At 42.5% G+C, this 27,361-nt stretch overlaps 1 protein-coding gene and 1 non-coding gene across 2 annotated transcripts in view; both read right to left on the bottom strand.

Moving 5' to 3' along the window:
• The window catches only part of LOC126199399 (venom allergen 3-like), a 160,064-nt gene that overhangs the window by 98,303 nt on the left and 34,400 nt on the right, over positions 1–27,361 (bottom strand). The window lies entirely within an intron of this gene.
• Trnas-cga (transfer RNA serine (anticodon CGA)) lies at positions 8,182–8,255 on the bottom strand. The gene has a single exon. It is a non-coding gene; the product is annotated as a tRNA-Ser (tRNA).

The raw sequence follows: 27,361 nt of genomic DNA, 5'->3' as shown, positions 1-27,361 counted from the left end.
GGCGACTTTTCCTGACTCTGGTCCATGGATATTTATATCGTTCTAGAATATCGGTTCCTGTCGCTAAAAAAGAAGAAAAAACATTCCGATTTCGTGGCAGACTAGTGCGAGGACATACACTCCTTCTTTCGCCGATCATTGTCAACAATGCAAGAATCGCTAGTGCTTCGCCTTATAGTCGATTTTTGGAAGTGCTCTCACGAAAATGATCTAGAATATCGATGTTATTACATTCTGTGTTGTAAAAAATGTTACTCAATATCTGCCTTACGAAGTGCGCGTCTATATATTTGATACATCCGTATTTCTCCCAGTTGTTCCAATTATTACTAGTGGCTAGAACGATTGAACAGACCTAGAAACATAACACAATGAGCGAAAGAAAACTGGCCTGGAAAAATATTTGATGCACCTTTAGACATGGAAAACCAACTTCAGTCATCCTCCCTGGGTGCATATGCTGTAAGTAGGGTTGCCTATCTTAAGATGTATCAGATAATATCAGGGTCAAGAGGTGTACTATAAGTCTATGAGTTCATACGAATTAAGAGACGATTTTTTGAACGCAGAAGAGCTCATAAGCACATAATTAAAACATGTTTATTAGAAACGGGTAAAGATGAATGTCATGCAGTAATAAATTAACACTACGGTCGCAGGTTCTAATCCTGCCTCGGGCATGGCTGTGTGTGATGTCCTTAGGTTAGTTAGGTTTAAGTGGTTCTAAGTTCTAGGGGACTGATGACCTCAGAAGTTAAGTCCCATAGTGCTCAGAGCCATTTGAGCCAATAAATTAACAGGTGCTCATAAAGTCTCTCTAAAATTAAAAACAGAACTACAAAGGCTGAACCGAAAAATGCTTGGAGGTGGAGAGGTTGGTCAAGGAAGTTTTCATCCCCTCCACCGAAGCCCAGGAAGAACATTAGGTGCCCGCCAATTCGGCAGACCAGGGTTGCCAAGTTTGACGGATTTTACACACTGTCGAGGGTGAAATTTTGCATTTAGCGGTCAACGGATTTTTTCAACGGATTTGTGGATTGAAATCTGCAACAATATTTTTCCCGTTTAATTCCGTCTTTCCATTATACAATTTGAAATTATATTTATCGTAGAAAATCCTAAACTGGCAACAATATGGCTCTAGATAACTCTTAATAATCAGATTCCGATATAGTGTTTCCCCTGTCTCAACACAACAGAACAATCCTTTCCAGTCTTAGTTCCTTGCTTTTAGCATTGCAGTTACAAGTTACTGTGGACCGAAGTCGGTACAGTGCGTAGTGCTGAATTGTTAATGTTTATGGTGCAGTTAACCACGTTGTAATCAGTGATTTTCTGTACTTTTTTTACTAGTTGTCTCATCAAAATGTCGAAGCAAAAGGAAAAAAAGTACACCCAAAAGTTTAGAAAAGAGTGGCTTAGCAACAAATAACTGGAATACTGTCTTTTTGAGACCCCCACATATCCTTCTAGTGTGCGATGTCGATTTTTCCAGTGCAATTAAAAACGCGACTGTTGCATTTATTGAAACATTCAAAAAGAAAAAAGCATGTAAAACCTACTTCATCCTTTTCTTCACAGGGGAAGCTGAGACTAGATGCACATGTAGCTAGGCGGTCCAATGAAGTTTCTCTTGCAGAAGCTGCATTATGTTTGTGGCTAACCATTTCGCAATAAGATCTGTGGATTACCTGTGCAGCCTTTCAAAAAGTTGTTTTATAGGTGCTGAGCATGTCTCTCAGATGTGTTTGCAAAGAAGCAAATGTAGTGGTGTGATTAAAAACATTCTTTACCCACATTTCAATGTTGTTGTTGTTGTTGTGGTCTTCAGTCCTGAGACTGGTTTGATGCAGCTCTCCATGCTACTCTATCCTGTGCAAGCTTCTTCATCTCCGAGTACCTACTGCAACCTACATCCTTCTGAATCTGCTTATTCATCTCTTGGTCTCCCTCTACGATTTTTACCCTCCACGCTGCCCTCCAGTGCTAAATTGGTGATCCCTTGACGCGTCAGAACATGTCCTACCAATCGATCCCTTCTTCTAGTCAAGTTGTGCCACAAACTTCTCCCCAATCCTATTCAATACCTCCTCATCAGTTATGTGATCTACCCATCTAATCTTCAGCATTCTTCTGTAGCACCACATTTCGAAAGCTTCTATTCTCTTCTTATCTAAACTATTTATCGTCCTTGTTTCACTTCCATACATGGCTACACTCCATACAAATACATTCAGCAACGACTTCCTGACAAATCTATACTCGATGTTAACAAATTTTTCTTCTTCAGAAACGCTTTCCTTGCCATTGCCAGTCTACATTTTATATCCTCTCTACTTCGACCATCATCAGTTATTTTGCTCCCCAAATAGCAAAACTCCTTTACTACTTTAAGAGTCTCATTTCCTAATCTAATACCCTCAGCATCTCCCGACTTAATTCGACTACATTCCATTATCCTCGTTTTGCTTTTGTTGATGTTCATCTTATATCCTCCTTTCAAGATGCTATCCATTCCATTCAACTGCTCTTCCAAGTCCTTTGCTGTCTCTGACAGAATTACAATGTCATCGGCGAACCTCAAGGTTTTTATTTCTTCTCCATGGATTTCAGTACCTACTCCGAATTTTTCTTTCATTTCCTTCACTGCTTGCTCAATATACAGATTGAATAACATTGGGGAGAGGCTACAACTCTGATAACTGCCATTTGGTTTCTGTACAAATTCTAAATAGCCTTTCGCTCCCTGTATTTTACCGCTGCCATCTTCAGAATCTAAAAAAGAGAGTATTCCAGTCAACATTGTCAAAAGCTTTCTCTAAGTCTACAAATGCTAGAAACGTAGGTTTGCCTTTCCTTAATCTAACTTCCAAGATAAGACGTAGGGTCAGTATTGCCTCACGTGTTCCAATATTTCTACGGAATCCAAACTGATCTTCCCCGAGGTCGGCTTCTACTGGTTTTTCCATTCGTCTGTAAAGAATTCGCGAACATTTCAATGCCAGTCTGAAAAAGGACATAGGAGACGGATATTTCAGTGCACTTTTACGTGAATCTACAGAAATTAGTGTCAGTAAAGTATCAGCTGCGTGTGTGATATACTTTTCTGGGTCCCAAGGTCGCATTGTTTCCACATTCTTGGGAATGGTAGAGTTAGATGAAGGCAACGCAGTGGCAGTAGTCAATGGTTTGAAATCTTTGCTTAATGAGTACGTCTTGAATGTTCATTTAATGCGCGGTTTGGGTACTGACAATGCAGCAGTTATGGTAGGCATCAATAATGGTGTGTACCAGAATTTGAGGAGAGAAGTTCCTCATCTTGTCTTAATTCCTTGTGTCTGTTATTTCGTGCAGCTGGCGGTATCTTCTGCCGCAGCTGAAACTTTGCCCCGAAATTTGAAATTTTTATTGTCAGAAACGTATCCTCGGTTTTCCAAGTCTTTATCTAGTCAAATTGCTTATATAAAGTTATTCAGTGCAATAAATGACGGAGCTAATCCATTCAAAATAGTTCAGAAGTGCAATACACGTTGGATGTCTATTTTAGAGGCTGTTTCTCGGGCTTTGTCTCAGTGGCTTTTACTAAAAGCCCACTTTGAGATAGCAGCGCTTCATTAGAAGTGCTATACGGCCCAAGTCCTCCATAATATGTACAGTGATGACGTAAACAAAATTTTACTTTTCTGAAACCTTATTTGGTAGAATATCAGATGGTAAATAAGGTATTTCAGTCAAATTCTGCAGACCAATCACGGCTCCTAAACGATGTTGTTTTACTAATCAGTGGGCTCGTAAGGAAAATTACTGTACCAGGGTGTAGAGGCGATCTTTTAACAGCAGATGTTTGCAAATATAAGTCACCAAGAGTATACTTAGTTCATGAAGTCGAAGTCTTACTGCGAGAAATCAATACGGCTGGCAAAATTTCATCTGAAGTTGAGAAAGCCTGAAGGAAAAGATGTGAACATTTTCTTGATCCCTTGGTTCCGAGCTGCAACGCCGCTTGCTCCAAAATGCAATAGTGCTGCAAAAAGTATCCTTAATTGCTCCATTTGAATGCTGGAGAACCAATAGTATCGCTGGCTACGGAAATGGGCTTGTCGGACAGTACAGTAACAAAAATTCATTTTCAGTGGTCCAAGCTCACTACTGTCCAATGGAAACAAATCAACAACGCTGCGGCGTTCTAGAATGAAATTAGGTCATACAGAGATGCCGGCGGCTTAAGTCCTTTCCAAGAACTCTCAGGTCTGGTTATTATGCTTTTGGTTTTACCATGGTCCAAAGCAGAGGTGGAAAGGGCCTTTGGCCAACCAAATTTGATAAAAACGTCTCTCCGGAACAGAATAACTACTATTGTGGTGAACGCCATAATTACACTAAGAGCTGGTCTTAATCGTGTTGGTAAGTGTTGTCGCGATTACGAGCTGCCGGAGAATGTTGTCCAAGAAATCGCCACCAGGAGAGCGTATGCTCCATGGGTATCTTAACTCGGTCCCAGTACTTCAGCGGTGGACACGGAAGACGACCTACTGCAGGACAAGGAGGAGAATCAAATACTGTGGCTTCAACTTCATTAATGTGGTCAGTGAAATCTGAACTTAGTAAACTTCCTTTTAGCAATAATAATAATAATAATAATAATAATAATAATAATAATAATAATAATAGGAAGGGGATTTATCGATATAAAAAAACCTACATTATGGACAGGTAGACAATTTAAGAAAATTCTTTATAGAACGAGCAGAAACTAGCAAAATACACAAAGCAATCACTCCTATAAATACATCGGCTACACCACTACAATTTCATAACCACCTCTACAACCCTTTAGATCACATAACATCAACAGATACGAAGAAAGTAAATTGGAAAAAGAAAACACTACATGGCAAGCACCCGTATCATCTAACACAGCCATACATCGATCAAGACGCATCCAACACATGGCTAAGAAAAGGCAATATATACAGTGAGACGGAAGGATTCATGATTGCAATACAGGATCAAACAATAAACACCAGATATTACAGCAAGCATATTATTAAAGATCCCAATACCACAACAGATAAATGCAGACTTTGTAAACAACAAATAGAAACAGTAGATCACATCACAAGCGGATGTACAATACTAGCAAATACAGAATACCCCAGAAGACATGACAATGTCGCAAAAATAATACATCAACAGCTTGCCTTACAACATAAACTTTTAAAACAACAAGTTCCTACATACAAGTATGCACCACAAAATGTACTGGAGAATGATGAATACAAATTATACTGGAACAGAACCATTATAACAGATAAAACAACGCCACATAACAAACCTGACATCATACTCACCAATAAAAAGAAGAAATTAACACAACTAATCGAAATATCCATACCCAATACAACAAATATACAAAAGAAAACAGGAGAAAAAATTGAAAAATACATCCAACTGGCTGAGGAAGTCAAAGACATGTGGCATCAGGATAAAGTTGACATCATACCAATTATAGTATCAACTACAGGACTCATACCACACAATATCCACCAGTACATCAATGTAATACAGCTACATCCAAACACATATATACAACTACAGAAATCCGTAATTATTGATACATGTTCAATTACCCGAAAGTTCCTAAATGCAATATAACACATACCGTACAGTTAATAGGAAGTGACGCTTGATCAAGGTCCGCGTCACTTTCCATTCTCAACCAGACTTAACGTCTGAGAAAGTAAAGAAATAATAATAATATTCCATGACGATGACAAAAAATTTCTTAGTAAGTTATCAGTGCACTGAAATTTTGTTTATAGGTGGGTAAATAACAATAATAAGCATTGAACGATATTTTAACTTCAGTTTAGCGGAATACATTTTTCTGTTTTAGCAACGCTCGGGCATACAGGGGACAGAGTGAGAAAGGTAAGGGAGCAGACGTACTGGAGGTACGTCTATCTCCAAATTCAGGACAAAGGTATCTGAATATTTGACAAATATATTAATCCGTCCTGTTTCTAGCACATCGTTGCATAGGAAAGACTATATGTCTGATTTCTGTAAAATTTATTACACTACTGGCCATTAAAATTGCTACACCACGAAGATGACGTGCTACAGATTCGAATTTTCATCGACAGCAAGAAGATGCTGTGATATGCAAATGATCAGCTTTTCAGAGCATTCACACAAGGTTGGCGCCGGTGGCGACACCTACAACGTGCTGACGCGAGGAAAGTTTCAAACCGATTTCTCATACACAAACAGCAGTTGACCGGCGTTGCCTGGTGAAACGTTGTGATGCCTCGTGTAAGGATGAGAAATGCGTACCATCACGTTTCCGACTTTGATAAAGGTCGGATTGTAGCCTATCGCGACATTGCTGCTCGCGTTGCTCGAGATCCAATGACTGTTAGCAGAATATGGAATCGCTGGGTTCAGGAGGGTAATACGGAACGCCGTGCTGGATCCCAACGGCCTCGTATCACTAGCAGTCGAGATGACAGGCATGGCTGTAACGGATCGTATAGTCACGTCTCGATCCCTGAGTCAACAGATGGGGACGTTTGCAAGACAACAACCATCTGCACGAACAGTTCGACGACGTTTGCAGCAGCATGGACTATCAGCTCGGAGACCACGGCTGCGGTTACCCTTGACGCTGCATCCGATACAGGAGCACCTGCGATGGTGTACTCAACGACGAACCTGGGTGCACGAATGGCAAAACGTCATTGTTTCGGATGAATCCAGGTTCTGTGATGGTCGCATCCGTGTTCGGCGATATCGCGGTGATCGCACATTGGAAGCGTGTATTCGTCATCGCCATACTGGCGTATCACCCTGCGTGATGGTATGGGGTGCCGATGGTTACACGTCTCGGTCACCTCTTGTTCGTATTGATGGCACTTTGAACAGTGGACGTTACATTTCAGATGTGTCACGACCCGTGGCTCTACCCAACATTCGATCCCTGCGAAACCCTACATTTCAGCAGGATAATGCACGACCGCATGTTGCAGGTCCTGTACGGGCCTTTCTGGATACAGAATATGTTCGACTGCTGCCCTGGCCAGCACATTCTCCAGATCCCTCACCAATTGAAAACGTCTGGTCAATGGTGGCCGAGCAACTGGGTCGCCACAATACGCCAGTCACTACTCTTGATGAACCCACTACTCTTGATGAACTGTGGTATCGTGTTGAAGCTGCATGGGCAGCTGTACTTGTACACGCCATCCAAGCTATGTTTGACTCAATGCCCAGGCGTACCTAGGCCGTTATTACGGCCAGAGGTGGTTGTTCTGGGTACTGATTTCTCAGGATCTATGCACCCAAATTGCGTGAAAATGTAATCACATGTCAGTTCTAGTGCAATATATTTGTCCAATGAATACCCGTTTATCACCTGCATTTCTTCTTGGTGTAGCAATTTTAATGGCCAGTAGTGTAAGATTTGTTTTAAAATGTGAAGGAGAGGACTGTTCCTTGTTCCTCGCCACTTGGTAGCCAATGCTGAAGTTTAAGCCTCTTACATTCCCCAATTACATTAACTGCAAGCCCTTATAGTGACAGAAATGACTACATTAACGACCGATAAGATCTCCGTTCTGGCTAGTGAATTTCGTGACGGTTTGTTCTTTGTGACCCATGAGGCTACACGTGGACCACATGCACAGTGCCGCTCTTAAAGCAACTGTTCCCCACCGCCGATAAAATCAGATGCCGAACCGAATCGATTCAGTAATCCTCGCCGCTTCACGGCACTTTTCACACACGCGTTAGGTCGATTTTGCATAAAGGATATCGGGTGATGTGTTTGATCAGGACCACTTGGTCATCGGCACAATAGGCGAGCACTGTAAGCTAGGCGCGTACAGACGGAAGAAGCTTAGAAAGTGAAACGTTTTCTTGTACGCAAAAGCTAACCTCGTCTCCATTAAAGAGCTGAATGCCAGTAGTGAATCTCTGCTCTCTCCCCAGCACTCTCTGTCTTATTACATTCCTGTCATACAATTTTTGATTTCACATTTCGTGTAGTTGAATGCATGCACACCAGACTAACGAATTACGGTCTGTGATGAAACTCAATCCCTACCACTCCCTCACGCAGTGTGCGCTCCTAGTGATAATAAGTCACTATCTTATGAAACTTCCTGGCAGATTAAAACTGTGTGCTCCGACCGAGACTCGAACTCGGGACCTTTGCCTTTCGCGGGCAAGTGCTCTACCATCTGAGCTACCGAAGCACGACTCACGCCCGGCCCTCACAGCTTTACTTCTGCCAGTACCTCGTCTCCTACCTTCCAAACCTTACAGAAGCTCTCCTGCGAACCTTGCAGAACTAGCACTCCTGAAAGAAAGGATATAACGGAGACATGGCTTAGCCACAGCCTGGGGGATGTTTCCAGAATGAGATTTTCACTCTGCAGCGGAGTGTGCGCTGATATGAAACTTCCTGGCAGATTAAAACTGTGTGCACCGACCGAGACTCGAATTCGGGACCTTTGCCTTTCGCGGGCAAGCTGTGAGGGCCGGGCGTGAGTCGTGCTTCGGTAGCTCAGATGGTAGAGCACTTGCCCGCGAAAGGCAAAGGTCCCGAGTTCGAGTCTCGATCGGTGCACACAGTTTTAATCTGCCAGGAAGTTTCATATCAGCGCACACTCCGCTGCAGAGTGAAAATCTCATTCTGGTCACTATCTTAATTGAACTATGTGTGTTAATTTTTGTCTTAACCGTGGTGTATGTTAATTCAGTTAATAAATAATTAAATGATGAACAGACGAATCCTTAACTTGCAGACAAGTATCCCCTGTTAATCAGTAGAATAAGTCGGATGCCATCAGCACAAACCGACTAGACAAAGATGATCTCTGGGTCAAATATTAAAAATAGCGTGTGCAATCCCAGACCGGAAGTAAAGCAATTATAAGCATGTTTGAGGGCAGAAAAGTGGAGCGTCCCAAAGAACAGTCTGAATAATATTAAAGAAGGGACAAATACGAGTGGTAATACAGACTAGTTATAGGAAAGCAAGTAGCCGTTAAGTTTCATTTGGTCTCTCCCTCTCCCGGAATTATGAATTCTCTTCTGCTTCTCACATCTCCATAGCCGTCAATTTTCACCTGAACTCCAAGACGGAAGAGATTCACCTTTATCACCTCGTGCATGGCACAAGAAATTTTTGGAGACGGGGACAGCGCTCGGTAATATGCGCAGCGATCGGCAAGAACATTTAAGGAAAACATCGATTATCTCCAATAAACATCGATCATTCTCACAGACTGCTGCCAGACAGTTATAGATAGCATGCTGAACAGTGTACAAAGTCCTACGCTAAAATGTGAGATCGTGCGCATACAAAGTGCAGTTGTTACAGACTGTGGTGTCACCGCCAGACACCACACTTGCTAGGTGGTAGCTTTAAATCGGCCGCGGTCCATTAGTACATGTCGGACCCGCGTGTCGCCACTGTCAGTGATCGCAGACCGAGCGCCACCACACGGCAGGTCTCGAGAGACTTATTAGCACTCGCCCCAGTTGTACTGACGACGTAGCTAGCGATGCACACTGACGAAGCCTCGCTCATTTGCAGAGCAGATAGTTAGCATAGCCTTCAGCTAAGTCAATGGCTACGACCTAGCAAGGCGCCATTAGCATTACATTGCATGAATCTACAGAGTCTCACTTGTCTAGTCAAGAGCGATGTACCACAAGGATGGATTAAAGTTAAGTATTTCAGGAGCTACGTACTTTTCTTTATAGCATTCATTAAGTATCCTGTTTCAGACCTATCTACTAGCCTGCGTGAGTTAACGCGTGCCTTTCGGCTACTTCCAAGTGGCGTGGTTGTCTTACTACGCCACAACACAGACAATGGAACCAAATGATAAACAGAGACGAAAGGAGTTTGCAGTTGAAATGCTGGAACAAATATCTGCAAATGAATCATTTTGAGCCCCAATTTGTTCCAGTGACAAAGCGTCCTTTCAGCTTTCGGTGAAAATGAACACACAAAATGCGAGAAGCTGGTGATCCGAAAACGTCAATGTGATTGTGGAAATTCAGTGGCATAGATAAATGTGTGGTGTGGAATCGTGTGTAACCGCATTATTGGTCTGGTTTTTCATCGGAGGGGCACCGGTAACTACCAACGTGTACATGGAACTTTTTACGGCATGCGTGGCACAAAAACTACCCGACCTTCAATCAACCATAATTTCCGGATAATATGATGCACCACGACATTGTGCTCAGGATATCAGTGAAATCTTAAATCAAACATTTCCCGCCCGGTGGATTGCAAGGGGTGCCCCGGTTTCTTGACCATATTGACTACCTGACAAAACCTATACGGACACTTCTGTGTAATTCGCATTTGGCCACTAGATGTCACGAGAAGCAGACCCGCCAAATAAAAGGAAGCGAGGAGTATTACGTTGCCAGCAGACAAGGAGCAAGAGTTTTCATGAGAGCTCAGTGACTACGAACGTGACCAGTCATTGCATATCTCCTGAGCAACAAATCCTTTAGGGATATTTCAATACATCTGAAGCAGTCCATGTCGACTGCTGGAAACGGAGAGCTGGAAGCGCTGACAATCAACCGCAGATAAACCAAGAGAAGGCAAAGTCGCTATTTAATCTGACGTTAGTACGTTCGTGGGGTAGTTTTCCACCCCGAAACAAAAAACAACAGAAATTTGTTTACTTCTATGTTTCTCTAAACTGCTGCTAAATAATTCATAAAAGAAATGCTTCCATTTATGAAAGCTCAGTCTGTATTAAAAAGAAAAATATGATCTTACCAACAATTAGTTGTCTTACGTTAACAATGGGAGCTTCAACAGAGTTTTTGTGATTAATTTAAAAAAAACGAAGAAAATTTGCTTGAACAATGTTCAAAAACATGTTCTGAGATCAAATGATGATCAACTCAGTAAACTAAAAAAGAAAAAAATGAACAATGTCTTTCAATAAGAAAATGACAGTAGATAGATGAACTAATTAACTAACCACGTATTTTGTTTCTTCACTGAGAAGACATACCTTTTTGTCAGCGGAACGCGTTTTTCACACGTTTTTGTGACATTTTAGAGCATGTTTGGTAGTTTTTGTGTCTTATGGCGTGGACGTCAGAGGCGTTTGATACCTTTGATGCCGTCCGGTGTGGCCGAGCGGTTCTAGGCGCTTCAGTCTGGAACCGCGCGACCGCTACGATCGCAGGTTCGAATCCTGCCTCGGGCATGGATGTGTGTGATGTCCTTAGGTTAGTTAGGTTGTAGTAGTTCTAAGTTCTAGGGGACTGATGACCTCAGATGTTAAGTTCCATAGTGCTCAGAGCCATTTGAACCATTTTTGATACCTTTGACAGTCTTGGCTCACACGGCCTGGCTTGGACTTGCGCTGCAGATTATTTTCAAAATTTTTGCGAAGAGCTTTGTCTGTTGCAATGTGCAAGTCCCGAGAGAAATTTTTGGAACTCATTTTCCTCTCTTTCATATTTGCTCTGATCAACTGCATGTTGACTTGTTTTATAAAATATCAACGCCCGTCTTGTTACTTCTATCTATAACGGTTTTTATTTCTATAAATGGAGCTAGATTGTCATACTATTTGCTGATTTTCTTCGAGAACATTATATTCTTCCTCCTCTTCATTATCCTGTGTTTCATTGTCAGTTTCATGATGAGATATTGATGTTTTATTTATTTTTATTTTTATCATTGAACTCGACTGCACCTTTAAAAGAATCTGGTGTATCCAGTGAGTCAGCGGCCTTCGTCAGCTAACAATAACAGCACTATTAGCGTCCGCCTGCACCATGCAAAAGCATAGCCGGTAAATAGATTACACAGAAGGCGACCGACAACGTTGAAATACGAACGGAATCGTAAACGAAAGAGTGACGCCAGTGATAATAAATTACCCCACCAATGTAGTAAAGGGTTAAAATGAATGGGGTGCAACAGCTGAGGAACTCCTCATTAGCCACCCATTTTTGTAGGAAACTAGAGATTTGGAGTGATGAGTCACGCTGTACCCCACGGTAATCCGATGGAAGCGTCTGCGTTTGGCGGAAGCGTAGAGAACGTTATCATTTTTGTTGCTAAGAGTGCAGTACAGGTGTTACAAAATGCGGGTGTTTTTCACTGCAATGGTTTGGTCCCTTTATTGCGGTTGAGAAAACTCTAAATGTGATCGGATAGTAGCACATTTTACAGCATTGTGCAGTGCGTACGTTAGAGGAACAGTTGAGAGACGACCGTTGTTTGTGTCAGCATGGCACGGCAGCCTGTCATAAAGCCGCAGATGTGAGGCAGTAGTTTGCGGGCGTTAACATTCCTGAAATGGACTGACCTGCCCGTTGGCCCGACCCGAATCAACTAGAACATCTTTGGGATGTGTTGAACGTCGACGTCGCTCCAGACCACCGTGCCCAACATTCATACTTTCTTTGGTTTCGGCACTTAGGGAAGAATGGATTGCCATGCTTCCACCTGTGTTATCTTACCGATCTTACTGAAAGTGTCCTCAACAGGGGTCAAGCCATTATAAATTCGAGGGGTGGACACATCCCGCACTGATGTCCAGTGACCGGTGTACAGATATTTTTGGTCAGTTCGTGTACTTGTATGTGCGTTACAACAGCGAACCTATAAAGCCTGTGTGAAAGACTTACCCCATTCGCGATAAAACTACCAGTTCTTGTACAAGCTTACTTACGCGACTTCGCGTGACAAAATACAGCCCTTCAGGGGCAGATGCTGCCAACTGCGAGTAGCGCACGGTTGACTGAAAGTAGCGTCAGTTGAACTACATCAGTGCTCCTCTAATTGTTATTGGAAATCAGTGTTGCTTGAGGGCAGTACTCCGACAGTGGCTGTACCGGTAGCGGGCTCTCACTGCTGAAAGGGTGAATACGTGGATTTATTTATCTGCATGATGTAACCATGACGTGTGTCAGCCGTCTTTGAGACAGAAAACCAGCTGAATACCCGGCGTTGTCCGGGTATGTTATTATTACTATCCACGTATGGACCCAATAGGACCATACGAGGTACAATCAATGTCACTTTTGATGGTTGGCCTTCCTTTGCGTCCAAATTTGTTTCATCCTTTCACAACGAAGTCTCTTTCTTTTAACAGACCACGGTGTTCCAGTCAGTTTTCTAATTTCCCTATGAACAACTTTCCAATCAAATAGCTTTTGTCTGAATGTTTTTCTGTCTGTAACGTCTGGCTGAGTTTAAAAAAAAATGGCTCTGAGCACTATGGGACTTAACTTCTGAGTTTGGCCTTACTTCCGTTTTCTACAATTTGTTTTGTGAAACTAGTGGGTGTCATTTTTTTAATGTGCCCATAAAATTTAAGTCTTCGCTTTCTCATGTCACCATGTATGTCTATGTATTCTTTTATTTCCTTCTTACTTCTCAGCCATTAAGTTCCTCCATCAGCAATTTTGGGGCCTAACATTTTCCTAATAATCTTTCTTTCTTTCTTTTCAATTTCTTCAATATCCCCCTTTCTGTTTAAAACTAAACTTTCTGCTCCATAAAGACATTCAGGTTTGATCACAGTGCTGTAATGCCTAAGTTTATGAATTTAGAAAGTGATTTTTATTATAAATATTTTGTGTTAATCTGAATGCAATTGCCATTTTTTGACAGCGAACTTCGTTTGCAGCTTTCTCCATGCCGTTTTCTTGTGTGATTTCCCCCAGGTATTTAAACTGAGAACCTATTTTTATTTTTCAATATTTCGTGTTAAAAGACTTTGGTGCTACTTTGTTGCATGTCATATATTCTGTTTTTTCGAATGATGTTTGTAGTCCTACTTTTTCCGCAACTTCTTTGAGAATTTCAATTTGTTTTTGAGCTGTTATAATATCCCTAGTTATTTATTTTATTTATTCGTGTCAGAAGCATTTACGGTGTATAAAATAATGTACAATATTTACATGGCTGATCAAAAAGTCAGTATAAATTTGAAAACTGAATAAATCACGGAATAATGTAGAAAGAGAGGTAAAAATTGACACACATGCTTGGAATGACATGGAGTTTTATTAGAACCAAAAAATACAAACGTTCAAAAAATGTCCGGCAGATGGCGCTTCATCTGATGAGAATAGCAATAATTAGCATAACAAAGTAAAACAAAGCAAAGATGATGTTCTTTACAGGAAATGCTCAATATGTCCACCATCATTCCTCAACAATAGCTGTAGTCGAGGAATAATGTTGTGAACAGCACTGTAAAGCACGTCCGGAGTTATGGTGAGGCATTGGCGTCGGATGTTGTCTTTCAGCATCCCTAGAGATGTCGGTCGATCACGATACACTTGCGACTTCAGGTAACCCCAAAGCCAATAACCGCACGGACTGAGGTCTGGGGACCTGGGAGGCCAAGCATGACGAAAGTGGCGGCTGAGCACATGATCATCACCAAACGACGCGCGCAAGAGATCTTTCATGGGTCTAGCAATATTTTTTTTTTGTTCTAGTAAAACTCCATGTCATTCCAAGCATGTGTGTCAATTTTTACCTCTCTATCTACATTATTCTGTGGTTTATTAAGTTTTCAAATTTATACTGACTTTTTGATCACCCGGTATTTACAAGACAATTATTTACACTTTTGCCGCCCAGAAGTTAGCGACCTCTATTGCATTTGGCGTTGCATGTAGCAGGTCTTCTGTTGAGCATGTTGCTGGATATTGAGTACACTGGAGAAGGTGGAAGGTAGTCTGCGTTGTTCCACACTCACAGAGTGGGGGCTCCTCTAGGAAAGCCCATTTAGTCACATTGCTCTTACATTTCGTGACACCCGAGCGTAGTCTGTTGAGGGATCTCCGTGTACTCCAATTCTCTGATTAGCCAGGTGGTAGTCTTTCGCTTAGTGTAATCCATCCCACAGTACTGGTAAGCCTTGCACGCCATAGTTCGATTGGGCATTGCTGTGGTGCCCCAACTAGAGCCTCGGTAGATCTGAGGAAGCTCTTTCTGGATTTTAGTCGTGGGTTTGCTGGTTGATAGCCCAGTTAAAACTGCCACATCATCTGCAAAAGTGAGGCAATTTACTCTAATATTACTTCTATCTAACTTGGTTGATTGATCTATATTTTGACTAGATTTTTGCTTTCGCCATTCTGTAATTGCCTTTTAAAACACAGTTAAACAGTATTGGGGACAGTGAACCTCTCTTTCTAACACCAGTCTATATATCAAATGGTTCAGGTATGTATTTATTCTAATCTTCCGTAAGTCCATTTCCTCCTTCACCCTCTCTTTGTCCTCCTTCTCCATCACTTCCTCTCTGTCCACCTCCATCATTCCCTCTCTGTGTTCATGTCTTCCTGCCTCTCTCTCTGTGCATGTTTTCCTTCCCCCTCGCTCTGTCAATTTGATCCTACGCCCTCTCTCTATCTCCTCCTCCCCCTCTAATTCCATCTTCTCCTCCCCTTCTCTTTATCCATCTCCTCTTCCTCCTCCCTCTCTGTCCACTTCCTCCTCATCCATCGCTATCTCTTCCTTGCTCCTCCCTCTGTTCATCTTCTCCTCCCTCCTATCTATGCCCATCTCCTCTTTCCCCTACACTGTCTATCCACCTCCTCCTGCTCCTTCTCTCTCCACGTTATCACGCTCACCCCAGTACTAGGCTGGTAGTTCTCACACACGAAGTATTTCTTTCGAGATTGTAACTAATACATGTACCAAATTTTGTTGAATTCGTTCCAGGAGTTTAGGATGAGCGTTTCATCCGTGGCTTTGCCCGCATTCGCACAAGTATATTTCACATATATTTAACATATTTCCCATGTATTTGTACATATTTCAGATGTATCTCTAGCAAATTCCGTCCTGCTGTTTCATTTTCACGCAGCTCAGTGTTTGTGACGTAGAATGTTCTGAAATACGTACACACACACACACACACACACACACACACACACACACACACACACACACACACACACATAAACCATACATATATCCATTTTTACAAGTATTTGTATGTGATCCACCGCACCATGAGACACACAGGCAGTTCTTGAGAATGTAGCTGCAGGATTTCGTCTGAACATTGAATGTTGCAAGATATCCGAGAAAGTTCTATACAAGTATATCATCGGCGAGAAACTGTGTTCGCAACCGAAGGAAATATTCAGCTAGTTTGACTACCTAACGAGTTCTTTAAGTAGCTGAGATTTGAGAGCATCGCTGCCTTCCAGATCCTAATCGATATTCTCTTAAGCTCTCTCTTGCCTGACTTAACATTCTGTGTCCCCGACAGTTACCTCCAGCGAGGAAAGATTTTTGGGGTATTCTGCCTCTAACTAGAGCGATCACCTTCCAAAACCGCACTCATTTTGTGGTATAATAGCAGACATAAATCCGGTAACGCTTCTTAGAAACTAATACGTTTTATTTCGATTTCATTTCTGAGTTAAATGATTACCTTCAACTTTCGAAACGAGTTTAGAAGAGTTCTGTTTTGGGTTATTTCCGGTACTGGCTGTGCCACTGCAGCACTTCTGTCTTGTGAGCCGTTATTTGATCTTTCAGTAATTCTGATCTTTATATAGAAAATGGAGGTCTACTATCTGTATTTTTCCATTAGGATATTATCGGTGCGAATAACATGTATAAATCCTACTGCACTGGTAAAACCACATTGTTTGGACGTAGTTTTTGATACATTCTTCAATCTGTTTGCAAGCACACTTTTACACACGTTCAGTATCTGTGACATTAGTTTTGTTGCATGATGGTCTCTGCGATATAACTGACTGTCAAATCTATCATAAAAAAACTAACTTCACAACTATTGAAGGTGTGGGAAAGAGTACTTGTAAGCAGATTTATTAAGGTAATGAAACCTACGTCCAACTATATTTTTAGTGTGGTTTGACCAGCTGGGTAGGGACTACAGACCAACTGCGACCTAGCAGTCGGCGTAGACACCACAGCGCTCAGATTGGCTGCACGCTTCCCCCACCGCCGTGCCACGCTTTCTGAGCGGGAGGAGGGGGAAGAGGGGGAAGAGTCCATTAGAATATTTCCTGACGGCAACGAGTGACGTGATAAAATATATAAAAGACCTTTATATTTGTAAATAGCTCCTGTCATTTGTGTTATTTATGCTGGGGATCTGTGTTTAAATGTTGACATGTAGCAGTTTCGTAATCTTTGTATGCCAGTTGTAGAAGTATGAAACCGGAATTTCCCTATGGATGGTGTTAGCCGTCAGCGTAGGACCCTTGAGACCGAGTCTGCAGCACCATCTGCTTCCTGTAACGGCTGACGACGAATGTTAACACACAGTAGCCCTAGCTCCACACATATGTATCTGTTTCAAACCCGTAAACATGTCGAGTTTTGTGCATACGAACTACGATTTGCGGTAGCATTTGTTTTCTGTTATCATTTAAGCAAAATTGCGGCAGAATCGCATCGAATGTTTTGTCGAAGCTTTCGGCGAACATGCTCCTGGGAAAACGCAGTGTTTCGAGTGGTTCAAAAAATTCAAAAGTGGTGGTTTTGACGTGAGAAACGACGAGCGCGGGGAACCACCGAAAAAGTTCGAAGACAACGAATTGCAGGCCTCATTGGATGAAGATGATACTGAAACTCAACAGGAACTCGCGGAACAACTGCCTGTGACACAGAAATCCGTTTCTCTTAGGCTTGAAGCTATGGGAAAGGTGCAGAAAGTGGGAAAATGGGTTCCACACGAACTGAATGAAAGACAGGGAGCAAATCGAAAGACCACTTGTGAAATGCTGCTCGCGAGATACAAAAGAAAGTCGTTTTTCCATCGACTAGTGAAAGGTGATGAAAATGGATGTATTTTGAGGATCCTAAGGGTCGTAAATCATGGGTGAATCCAGGTAAACCATCGACATCCACTGCAAGACCAAATCGCCTTAGAAAGAACACAATGCTCTGTCTTTGGTAGGATCAAAAGGGCGTCATCTATCATGAGCTGCTAAAACCTGGTGTAACCGTTAACACTGATCGCTTCCAACAGAAAATGATCGATTTAAATCGAGCATTACGTGAAAAACGATCGTAATATGGAAAAAGGCAACACTAAGTCACAAACAGCAGAACGGATCAGGGAAACGATCCAGGCGTTCAGTTGGGAAATACTAGGGCATCCGGCTTATTCTCCAAACTTGGCTCCGTCCGATTATCATCTATTTGCGTCACTGGAACACACTTTCTCTGAACAACGCTTCAGTTCGTATGCAAATACACGAAAATGACTCGCTGACTAGTTCACTTCAAAATAAGAACGGTTATTTCTTTTGGCGTGGCATTAAAAAAAAAAATTGTTCAAATGTGTGTGAAAACTTATGGGAATTAACTGCTAAGGTCATCAGTCCCTAAGCTTACACACTGCTTAACCTAAATTAACCTAAGGACAAACACACACACCCATGCCCGAGGGAGAACTCGAACCTCCACCGGGATCAGCCGCACAGTCCATGACTGCAGCGCCTTAGACCGCTCGGGGTGTGGCATTCATAGCCTGCCGGAGAGGTGGGAGAAATGTATAAATAACAATGGACATTATTTTGATTAAAATATTGGTTATCAGTTTCAAACAACAGACGAGTAATTATTGCAACCAAATTTCGGTTTCATAATTCTACACCTGGTATTGCCATAGGATACGTAAAATAAAATCCTCTATCGACTCAGTATCTAAACTGAGACATTTGTGGAGGTTTGGTACAAGTGGGAGATCCTTGCGAGTAGGTCGTGGCGACAGAGACAGAGATAGTACATTTAAAAGTCACGTGGCTGGCACAGAAAGGACTCGAGAACTTTCTCTCTATGAGGTAAGTGACGCAATTCCGAGCAGTATAAGGACGTTGGACCACATCGCATTGGGTCCTCCGAGGCTAAAGTACCCGAAAGCGCAGTGGCGGCCTGCTGTGTGGGCTACCGGCTCATCAGCGGGACGGTTTTTCGCGCCGTGCCCCGCGGGCGGCCGTGACCCCCTGCGGCTGGCTCATTAGTTCCGGCAGCGGCAGATGGGCGCGCTGCCGGCGCTATTAAGCCCGCCACCGCAGGACGGCCGAGGCAAACAGCGCGCGACCCTCCCTGCCGTGCAGTCTGATGGCCGTTCCGCGCTAATTACAGCTCCCCCACCTAATTGCTACGACGCTGCCGGCGCCGCCACAGCCAGACACACGACGTCTAATAGAAAATGTACTGGCAATAGGGCCGATTTTCTTCCACGTAGAAAATAGTGGCAAATTAACGCAACGATGATGGAGACGGATAGCGATCACGAACCTTTCTCTCCAAAGTTTAGCACGCAGGCTCTGCACTGCTCAAAATAATTAGGGGAACACGAAACTGGGCGCCATACTCCACTGAGCAATAAATGAGGACTGCGTACGTTACCAAATTATACCTTTGTCTTTCATAAATTTTCATAATAGAGCATAGGTGTTTCTTCTTTCCACGTCCTGTTCGAGAGTGGAATAATAGAGAATTATTGTGAAGGTGGTTCGATGAACCCTCTGCCAGCCACTTAAATTTGATTTGCAGAGTATTCATGTAGATGTAGATTACATCCTTGAAGTTTACATACAACGAACTGAAATGAGCGACAGGTGTTGACAACAGAGTGGAAACAATGGTGCATTCCGTCATCATGGATGCTTTTTGAGTGGACTTTGAGAGTTTCAGTAACGTTTATTTCCTCCGTGAGCTGTTATCAATGCGTAACACCTAAGTGGCATGCTCCGTATAAGACTACAGATGCCATTCCGCGCTATTCGTTCCCATTCTTCAATGAGAGTCCACTAGAGTTCATGAAGAGGCTGTGGTGGAATAGGACAACCACAGACACGTCTGTCAGTCATGTCCCACATAAACACAAAGGGGTTTAGGTCGGGACCCTCCGCCGGCCATTCCATTACTTCAATGTCCAAGTTTCGCACGACATCCCTGTTGACGTCCGCTACGTGCGCCCTGCCATTAGAATGAATTCAGGGCCATCACCGTATTGCACCAACCACCACGTGATCCAACAGGATGTATCTACTAGAGTTAAGGCGACCACGGAAAGCGAAAAGACCCATATGGGTGTCAACCCTGAAGTCTCCCCACAGCATCACAGAACCTTGGAAATCTTTCGACTTCCTGGACAACATATGGCAGGTGTCGCTCATCATGGGTCCCTCACACGTGAACACTACTCACTTTGCATCAGAGGCCAACTGGATTCTTCTGTGAATAACAGACGTGACTAAGCCGCCAGTTGGCACGGAAATAGCAAAAATGGCGAGCTGCAACACACTGTCGTGTCAACAGGAGTACTCGCACAGCACGTCTGGCCGTAAGGTCCTTTCTCTCAACCTGTTCATTACAGTCGAAGGAACACAGTGTCTCCAGTGGTCGTTCTGAGATCGTCTTGCCGTGCTCTGGCATTATCCATTTAACGACGCAACGCAGAGACGGTCAGATATAGGTCTTCACTGGGGTTGTAAAGCAACCCGTCCACAACGTGTGGATAACACTTGGAGAGACATTGGCATCTGCAGCGACGCGAAGTCCATCTTCTTTTGGATCAGATAGGCGGCCCTAGCAACCTGCACTGCGTTGCTTGTGAGTGGTTAAATACAACGTCTATAAGCGACAAGTGCCATCTGCGCATCTCATTAGTAAACACTGGGACATCGGTACTCACTTCCTTCTGAGAGGTCACGTGATACTGTAATGCTTGATGCATCCAACAGATTCCGCTGAAAGCGAAGATCTCATGCTATGCAATAAGACCATAGGTATCGCCTGTATGGAAAGTGATTTCATATACCGGACCTCGATACATGTGTTCCTCCAGTTCTTTTGAACAGTGTATTTAGCTCCGGTGACTGTGGTGATAAGGGAAAATAAGACAATTTGACCTCGTGCTCACAAAATCAGTCCTGGACGATGCGAGGTGTGTGAACAGGGCCCTGTGGTCTTGGAACACACATGCACTGAGGAATAATCATGACACCGTGGTATGAATCTGATTAGCCAAAATGCTCACATAATCGTTTGTAGTAATTCGAAATTGCATGGTAACCATGCGACATGGCTGTCCAAATCATCACCGAACCCACGCCATATATCACTCTTGATACGTAAATTCTGCAAGAAGTTGGTAACAGTGTGAAACAAGACCCATCGGACCAAATAACATTGTTTCATTACTGCATAGTCCAAGTTTTATGGCTTCAGCAAAACGTTTTCCTGTTCCAAACATTTGCATCACTGATGAGTAATTTTAGACCTATTTCTATGCTAAGGTTATTGAAAAGGCTGCGTATGTAAGGATAATTGATTACTTTTAATCACATAATTTGCTAGCAAAGTAGTTTAGAAGTGTTTAGAAGTCATTTAACAACTGAAAATTCTATATTCTCTTTTCTCTGTGAGGTACTGGATGGAGTTAACAAAAGGTTTCGAACGCTAGGCATCTTTTTTGATTTAACTAAGGCGTTTAATTGTTTTGATCACAAAACATTGCTCCAGAAGTTGGACCATTATGGAATATGGGAGTAGCTCACAGTTGGTTCACCTCTTACTTTAATAATAGACAGCAAAAGGTCATTAACCACATTCTTGAGAATGGCTGTGATGTGGGGTCAGAGTGGGGGCCAATTAAATGAGAGGTGCCCCAGGGATCAGTGTTCGCGCCAGTCATGTTTCTTATTTATATAAACGATATGCCCTCTAATATTACAGGTACTTCTAAAATATTTCTGCTTGCTGATGACACTAGCTTGGTAGTAAAAAATGTTGTGTACAAGATTGGCTCTGTTTCAAATAGTGCACTTCATGACACAAGTTCGTAGCTTGTAGAAAATAAACTAACGCTAATTACAGGAAGAGTCAGTTTTTACAGTTTCTAACACACAATTCAACAGAACCTGACATTTTAATTTCACAGAATAGGCATAAGATTAGTGAAACTGAACAGTTCAAATTTCTCCGTGTGGATCTTGTTCAAGGACTTAATTCTTACATTTTTACTATTCAAACGGTATCTGAAGTAAGTTATCGTTCGACAACGAAAATTACTTTGCTGATTTTCATTCGTTTATGTCGTATTACGTTTTGGGGTATCGCTTCCCATTCTAAAAAGATATTTTTGCCTCAGAAACGGGCAGTTCGAGCAACAAGTAGTGTACGCTCGCGAACCTCGCGAACCCCTGTTCACTAGTCTGGATATTTTGACATTGTGACATATATATATATATATATATATATATATATATATATATATATATATATATATATATATATTCTTTATCTTGCCGGCCGGAGTGGCCGAGCGGTTCTAGGCGCTACAGTCTGGTACCGCGCGACTGCTACGGTCGCAGGTTCGAATCCTGCCTCGGGCATGGATGTGTGTGATGTCCTTAGGTTGGTTAGATTTAAGTAGTTCTAAGTTCTAGGGGACTGATGACCTCAGAAGTTAAGTCCCATAGTGCTCAGAGCCATTTGTCGTTTCTTGTTAACAGTGTCAGCATATTTACAAGAATTAATAGCTTTCACTCAGTTCATACTCGGCAGAAATCCAATTTGCATTTGGATTGCACTTCCTTAACTCCTGTGCAGAAAGGTGTGCAGTATACTGCTGCATCCATTTTCAATAAGCTACCACAAGAATTCAAAACTCTTAGCTGTAATCCACGCGCTTTCAAATCGAAACTGAAGAGTTTCCTCATGGGTCACTCCTCCTACTCTGTTGAGGAGTTCCTTGAAAAATTAAGCTGATTATTATGTTATATTGTTAACTGCGTTTACCTAAACTTATAGCTCGACTTTTTTTGGGTTCATAAACATTTTATTTTATGTGTTATTACTTCTAAGTTGTAATTACATGTCCTGAAACGTTTCATGACCTTGGAGATTTGCTCCTCAGTTTGGTCCTACGGAACTAAACGTGTAAATAAATAAATAAATAATTTTGGAGTCCCAGGTCCTCCTGCAATGCCCTGCTTGAGACCTCCCTTTCTGCTGTTTTTGAGCGACTTTCACTTCTGCCGTCACTTTTGCAGCTGTCTTCCTCCTATTCTTCGTCACAGTCCGCTTCAGTGACGGTGTGTCACTATCCCTTTCGTCCGCGTTGTGACTTAGCGGATGACTTTTTCTGCTTTCTCTGTATACGGTATAAACCTTCGACACGGTGCCTCTTGAAACAGTAAACACTTCAGCTATCTCGGTTACGGAAACACCCACCATACGAGCATCAAAAATCTGGTCATCTTAGAATGCACTGAGCTCTGAGATAACGTAATCACAACTACAGAAAACATTGTCCTGACGGCGATTGACACTTAGTATTGACGACATTGCGCAGACGCCTTTCGTGATCGAATACAAGAGTGCAACATGCATTTATGTTGAAGCATGAGTTTATCGTGGTGTTTCCGTATTACTGTACACCTAATGTAGAGCCCGCATCTCGTGGTCGTGCGGTAGCGTTCTCGCTTCCCACGCCCGGGTTCCCGGGTTCGATTCCCGGCGAGGTCAGGGATTTTCTCTGCCTCGTGATGGCTGGGTGTTGTGTGCTGTCCTTAGGTTAGTTAGGTTTAAGTAGTTCTAAGTTATAGGGGACTGATGACCATAGATGTTAAGTCCCATAGTGCTCAGAGCCATTTTTGAACCTGATGTAGAACCGAATTGCTACAGTGATGCACAGTGAATATCGGGCTTCAAATGTATGCAATGATGCTTGTCTTCTGTCTGCAAAATAATCCCAAGGAAGTGTATTTCATTGGTGAAGGACACTACGTACGAAGCTATCTCCTCATCAACAATCTCTCGTATGCCTCGGACACACTAAACTGGATTACCGAATGGAGCAGAGAAAGCTTAGAGAAGAGTAGAACACTCTTGATATTTCGTTTATAAATCTATTAAGTCTACGTTTTCATAAATTAAACTGACACGATATGTGAAAAAATACACCGTCGGAAAAAATCTGATGCAGAGTAATTAAATTTCGGGAATACTTTTGTCTAGGTGACATGTTTAAGTGATTAGATTGCAAGATCACAGATTAATGTAGGCGCGAGATAAGCCATTGTAAATGTGAATCACTGGTGCAGTAATAACCGGTGTAACCGCCAGATTATAGGATGCAAGTGTGCAAACATGCGTGAATTGTGTTGTACAGGTGCCGGAAGTCAGTTTGTGGGATGAAGTTGCATGCCTGTTGCACTTGGTCGATCACTACAGGGATGATTAATGCCGTTTGTGGGTGATGCTAGAGTTGTCGCCCGATGATGTCCCATATGTGCTTTACTCGAGAAAGACCTGGTGAACGGGCAGGCCAAGGCAACATGTCGACAATGTGTAGAGCATGTTGGGTTACAACAGCGGTATATGGGCGAGTGTTATCCTACTGGAAAACACCCCCTTGAATGCTGTTCGTTAATGGCAGTACAACAGATTGAAACACCTGACTGCGTACAAATTTGCAGTCAGGGTGCGTCGGATATCCGCAGAGTGCACCTGCTGTCATACGATTTCGTATCTCAGACAATACTCCAGGTGTAGTTCCAAGTGTGTCTTGCACACAGACATGTTGGTTGCAGACCCTCAATTGGCCTCCTACTAACCAACACACAGCCATCACTGGCACCGAGGCAGAACCAGCTGTCACCACGAACGAACACTTCCACCCTGCCCTCCAATGAGCTCTCGTTTGGAACCACGGAAGTCGCGAACGGCGGTGGTTTGGGATCAGTGGAATGCACGCAACAGTGCGTCTGGCTCGGAGCTGAGCTTTAAGTAACTGATTTGTAACAGTTCGTTGTGGCACAGTGGTGCCAACTCCAAATAACGATTTGCTTTTTGTCTTTAGGGGCTAAATGGACAGAAACAGGAGTGGATGGAAGAATAATAGTATCCATAAGAGCGTTAGGCGAGCCAAACGGAGTTTTCAAATCGAAAGTTCTAATGTTTTCCAGACGGAAAGAACAGGGTGATCAAAATAAAACTGGCACAAAAAAGTATTTCATACTCCTTAACATAGCCAGTCCAAGTTACAGCATGCACAACTGGGGCGGATAATGTAAGGCGGGTTGTGTATCCGAAGGTGTACGAAATATTTTTTTGTGCCCGTTTTATTTTCCCCAACATTTATGTTATTACCAGTGTATTATTAGAAGTAAGACGAGTGGCATGGGCTTTTCATGCGAAAACCATTGAAAAACTGAAGGCTGCTCGGCTAACAACGGAGAATTGCGTGCTGGCCAATGCCAGGACAGACAGGTAAATAAATAAATGGGAGAGGTGCCAGACTGGGATGTAGGATGGAATTAAAACAATAACGAAAATTAAGTGGAAGTGGATGGATGTGTGTCCAGGTGCATGATTGGCAGACGGGCTAGCGAAGTTCTCTGCTGGATCAGCGAAAAAAAAATTAAACCATTACCTCATGGGAAGTGTATAGGTAGTGTCCTTTGAAGAAGGTAAGGATTGGGAGAGTCCAGCGATAGATATCAAATAGTTGATGATTTTGACGATGAACCGACATAATCGTTTTATAAACACTCCGCGTTTTTCGCCAGTATGTATTCTACCGGGATTGTACGAAAAGAAGTACTAAAGGTAGTAGAAAAGAAATTACGTCCGCAAGGTAGGGCAGTTGTGGCGACCTTAGAGTATGAAGTGGTATCATTGAATAGCTTAGCTTCCACTGAAATAATTACTTCACTGTAAATAAGAAATAACTAACAGAATAACTAAAAATTTGTGACACTGTGTAGTGGAAACAACGTGAGTACTTTGTGTGTGTGTGTGTGTGTGTGTGTGTGTGCGGGCGCGCGTTTTCGGTATTCCGTACTTCGAGTCGTATAACTATGTGGCTACACAACTGAGTTAGTCTGTCTCACGTAGCGTTAATAATGGGGACAGAAAGAAATGTGTCGAGATATTGTCGAAAATTAGTTGCAATGCTTCTTCCCTGCTGAATGTACAACGCGCTATCGGGAAATACACAGGATTGTCAAAAAAATGGCTCTGAGCACTATGCGACTTAACTTCTGAGGTCATCAGTCGCCTAGAACTTAGAACTAATTAAACCTAACTAACCTAAGGACATCACACACATCCATGCCCGAGGCAGGATTCGAACCTGCGACCGTAGCGGTCACGCGGTTCCAGACTGCAGCGCCTAGAACCGCACGGCCACACCGGCCGGCACAGGATTGTCTTAAGATGTCTGACGTTCCTTAAAGAACCAAATGAAACATTCTGGGTGGTCTTAAGATCTGAGGAAATAAAAAAATTATAGAGGCGCAGCATCAATTCTCTGCACGACAAACAAAAGAAGTTGAGGATTCAGTCATACATGATTTGTGATGCTACAAACGGATGATAATACTAATGCTGGCAAGGATACCCTTGAGATCTTACGTTTTTAATTTTCCTAGTAGAACTAGTGGTTTTCCTCAGTGTTAATCTATTACTAACTACAACCTTGACCGTCGCAATGGAGCTCGATGCAAAACCAGCTTCGAAGCTAATAACCCAACTTGGGCGGTGTTAGTAATAACATTTTTTTGTTGCCTACCGCTGCATCAAGAGTAAATGGAAATATGGAGATTTCCTTTTTTTCTAGTTATTTTCAAAACTGATGGAGTGCCTTAACGCAAAGTGTGTTAGCATACTGCTATGATGCAAACATCCTTATTTTGATAGAAAAAAATAAGTATCTTACTTTGACCATATTTCAAAACAACAAAGGTGGATGGGATGGCATAAAAATCTAAGAAACTACATTTTTTGTGTTCTTAATAGAACATCACTGGCTGCTACCCTCTGCTGCTCTTTGTCATCCTGGAGACGGTACCGCGTATTCAGATCTCCTACCCTAACATACGCATACAACAAATCGACGTTGATTGCTGTACCTTTCCTAGGATATCCTTTCCTGTCTTTTTCCATTCTGTGTGTCCACCAGAAATTATCACGTAGAGCTTATTCTTATTACCTTCACTTATTCCTTCAATACTTTTCTTATCATTTTTCAGAGCCTTTTTACACATTACGCGCGTGTACTAACAATAGTTCTACAGAAATCAAAGTTACAAGTTTTTTTAAATATTTTAGTACGTTTACTTCGTGACATGTGTGGACTTCAGTTATTCGCTGACGTAGCGAAGTGACACGGGACACTTTGCGAATAAAATCACGGACACCCATGCAGTGGCTTTCCAGAAATCCTTCTAAGTAAGTCCTTTCGGAATCCATGGCTGCTTGCTTCATTTCTATCATTTGTTAAACTGTTAGTAAGATCAGTCATCTGCACAAAATTTTCTCTCTACCGAC

This window comes from Schistocerca nitens, chromosome 8 (genome assembly GCF_023898315.1).
Source record: "Schistocerca nitens isolate TAMUIC-IGC-003100 chromosome 8, iqSchNite1.1, whole genome shotgun sequence".
Lineage (NCBI taxonomy): Eukaryota > Metazoa > Arthropoda > Insecta > Orthoptera > Acrididae > Schistocerca > Schistocerca nitens.
This window is presented reverse-complemented; position numbering and strand designations above follow the sequence as displayed.